Genomic DNA, 3,918 nt, shown 5'->3' on the forward strand with positions numbered 1-3,918 from the left:
GGGAAAAGCCTGAGAGTTTGGGAAGGTAAATAAAATTCAGATTTATTTTCCACTACATGTGCTTTATAAGTATCAAGAATCATGAAGACTTATGCTCACCTTAAAGAAACTTAAACTGGAAATCAAGAGATAATGCATTTTAGGGTGTAGTATGTCAGAAAGACAATTTTCCTTAAAGAAATAGTATTAGCAGAAAAGTCTGACATGAGTAACACACATTTTTGATTACTTCACAGATTGGCACTCTCCATACTGATCCCTATTCAGATCACTAAGGTGGACTTCCTTCTGATAAATGAGGTGTTTGAGAGCAACAACAAAAAAAATTATCTGGTGGCAAAATCTTGGTGTTTTCAATTTCAGCTGATACTAACACTTAGATAAAGTAATCCGTATGATTTGAAGCTATTCTTCCCAATATGACAGAATCACAGATTTGGAAATGATCTTAAAAAATAATTTAATCCAACTATAGAAAGTGAAGTTGCTCAGTCGTGTCTGATTCTTTGCAACCCCATGGACTGTAGACTACCAGGCTGCTCTGTCCATGGGATTTTCCAGGTAAGAGTATTGGAGTGGGTTGTCATTTCCTTCTCCAGAGGATCTTCCCGACCCTGGAATTGAACTCCAGTCTCCTGCATTGTAGGCAAACTCTTTACCATCTGAGCCACCAGGGAAGTCCCAAGTATGTAATTTAAGATAATTTAATTCTCTAAGCAAGTATCTAATTTAAGACTATCTCGAGAATATTACTTGAATTTTAGTGCTTCATTTTGTCTGTGAATATCTCAGATTTTGTGCATGAATAACTATTGCTGACATATCGATTACCCCAAAAGTGGTTCTTAAAAGAATGGTGGAGTATTCCTCAAAAGCTTGTGGGTTGTCTGGCTGCTGGATCTGCTATTGAACATACTGAGACTCATTTATGTGGCTACAGTCAGCAAGAGGAAGAGCTGGTCAAGAATATCTGAGATGGTCCCACTCATAAACTGTACAGAGACAGTGAATGTAGTTGTGGCTTCCTTCTTGGTTCCATTTCACATCACCAGTGATTTCTGAATCCACAGTAATTCAGACTAGCTCCTTTCCATGTCAGTTTTAGAACAATATCCCATGGAAGTCAGATGTGGAAGCCATAAGGCCTCGGTAGACCTAAGCCCTGGAACTTACCCAACATAATCTCTACAATATACTCCAGTCAATGCAAATCACAAGGCCAGCATCGTTTCAAAGAATTGAGAGACAGACTCTAACACTTCAGAGGGAGCTTCAAAATACTGTAGGCTTGTTTTTGAATCTATCGTACTTTGAAGTGTGTGTGTGTGTTTAATTAGAAAGTGGTTTTCTTTTAGGTCTTCACCTATTTTAATCTTGTTACAACCTTTACTCGAGTGCATACCTAATCTAATTTTCAACATGACAGTCCTGTGGGTATACAGACAGAGCTGTGTAGCTACCAGCTGTGATTCTTGCTCATGTCCTTCACTTCTAAAACCAGGGCTATAACTCCTTTCAATATTTTGTCCTCTCTCTTCTATCTGTATTTATCCATTCTCTTTCCAAGTGTTTATTTTAAATACTTGGCACTAAACTACTAAGCTACTATCCCAACTCACTCAAGAATTATTCATCCAATGACATATTTCTGAAATTCTCAACCACTGGAATAGATTGGCTTTTTCTTGCATAAATTCCCTCTTCCTTAAAAAAAAATCATGTATTCAAACACAGTCATTGATAACAAAGCAAAAATATACTAGAAAAAAACTGTAATAGTCTCTTTTTATCATTTTGTACTTTTTTTTACAAGACCTTTATAAAGCAATGATTATTCAATAAGATCACAACTTATGTACCATGTCAATTCTGTTTAGCTATACATGAGAACATACATGTAATACATAGTAAATACTCTGAAAGCCTGAAGAGAAGACAATATTCCATTTTACTAAGGTGAATATACACTGAAAGACATCTTTAGCTAATGATTATTTAAATGTTCAGATATAGAATAGTCAAATATGTACTTATATTTTACTTCTTTAGTAGAACACATATATTAATAACATATCAAAAACCATGTTCATTCAGATATATTTTACTTCTTCAAAGACTTTTATTTGTATATTTGAACTACTGGTTTTCATGAAAATGTCTTGGTTTTGTTTTTTTTTTTCTTTTTTTTTTTTACATTTTTATTTATTTTTTATTTTTTAAATTTTAAAATTTTTAATTCTTACATGCATTCCCAAACATGAACCCCCCTCCCACCTCCCTCCCCATAACATCTTTCTGGGTCATCCCCATGCACCAGCCCCAAGCATGCTGCATCCTGCGTCAGACATAGACTGGCGATTCAATTCACATGATAGAAAATGTCTTGTAATTCACTATAAAATACCATTATACAAAATAATTTAAAATGAAATAACATGATTAGAATAATAAATCTATATAAAATAATGTCATAGATGATTGCTCAGGTTAAAACAGGAGTCATGGATAATTTCAAGCACCATGACCAAGAGAAAGATTAGAGAATAAAAAAGCAGTTCCAAGATCTTCCACATAGCTGAGGAAAAGGATGGTTGACTAAAACCATTTGTACCCGTCTACCTTCTAAATAAGGAAAACTAAGAAAAAAATGAAATCACACAAAAACATTTCCTCATCATAACCTGAACACAGAAAATGACAACACTTCAAATTATTGTTAAGTAAATAAAATTAAAATACATTGAACTCTATAAAAAAGTCAAATATTACTGATTTCTCTATTATATTTCTATGAGAAGCCTTTGTAGTAAGTGTCAAATAAGAATAGTTTTTGGGGAAAATGCACAGAAGAGAGCAGAGGGAAGACAGTAGAAAAAATTGGAAATATTGCTTTAAAGCCATTTGAAAAATTACTTTAAAGCCATTTCCCCAAAGAGAAAGCCTATAACAAAAAGCATTATAGTAGATATGTTAATCATAGAAAGCATATTAAAGCCAAGCACAATTCAAGGTTGCAACTTCTAAAGCCATTACTTCTGTAAGAGTAGACTTTAACCAGGAAGTGTGAAACTACCTTTAGAAATTGTGTAGCAAAAAGGAAAAAAAAAAAAGAAAGATATTTCCTTTGTAAGAAACAGGAATCAAAAGAGTCAGAGGACACAAAACCTTTGCTGCTACAAAAAACAAACAAAACCAAAAACACACATATACACTGAGGCATTGAAGAGGTTATAATTTGTCACTCAAAGAACAAAGTGCCATTCAACTGAGAACGTGGTCAACTGCTATAATGACATACACACACATACACACACACACACACAAACACACATAGATAATTTTATACAGTGCTATTATGAGAAAACAGAGAATAAAAATGAAAACACATGAGCTGATGATATTTCCCCTTCCAAATGATGAATTGAAAGAAAAACATAATACTATATTTCAAAATAAAATACACATCCTTATTTGTATTCCTATATAGCACATATATTGGAGAAGGAAATGGCAACCCACTCCAGTATTCTTGCCTGGAGAATCTCATGGACAGAGGAGCTTGGTGGGCTACAGTCCATGGGTCGCAAAGAGTCAGACACGACTGAGTGACTTCACTTTCACTTATAGCACATATATTAAAATTGGAGCTATAAAGAAAAGATTAGCATGGTCTCTGTATGAGGATGACACACAAATTCATGAAGTGTTCCATGTTTTTTTCACGTTGTTGTATGGCAGAAAGCATTGCAATGCTGAAAACAATCATACTGCAAATATATTTATTTTAAAGTTTGCCATATGTTCTAAAATTTAAACAGATAGACAAAAATATAAAACTAAAAGAGATTTTATTAAAATAAAATAAATGAGAAATATCACAATGTTTTCTCAGTAATGAAGACTAACTTACAAAGTGCT

The 3,918-nt window shown here is 33.5% G+C and overlaps 1 non-coding gene across 1 annotated transcript; it reads left to right on the forward strand.

Annotated features, from left to right (window-relative positions):
* Positions 1 to 3,615: 3,615 nt before the first annotated feature.
* Positions 3,616 to 3,718, forward strand: LOC114111171 (U6 spliceosomal RNA). The gene has a single exon (XR_003587270.1). It is a non-coding gene; the product is annotated as a U6 spliceosomal RNA (small nuclear RNA).
* The last annotated feature ends 200 nt before the right edge of the window (positions 3,719 to 3,918 follow it).

Source organism: Ovis aries, chromosome 1 (assembly GCF_016772045.2).
Source record: "Ovis aries strain OAR_USU_Benz2616 breed Rambouillet chromosome 1, ARS-UI_Ramb_v3.0, whole genome shotgun sequence".
Classification (NCBI taxonomy): domain Eukaryota; kingdom Metazoa; phylum Chordata; class Mammalia; order Artiodactyla; family Bovidae; genus Ovis; species Ovis aries.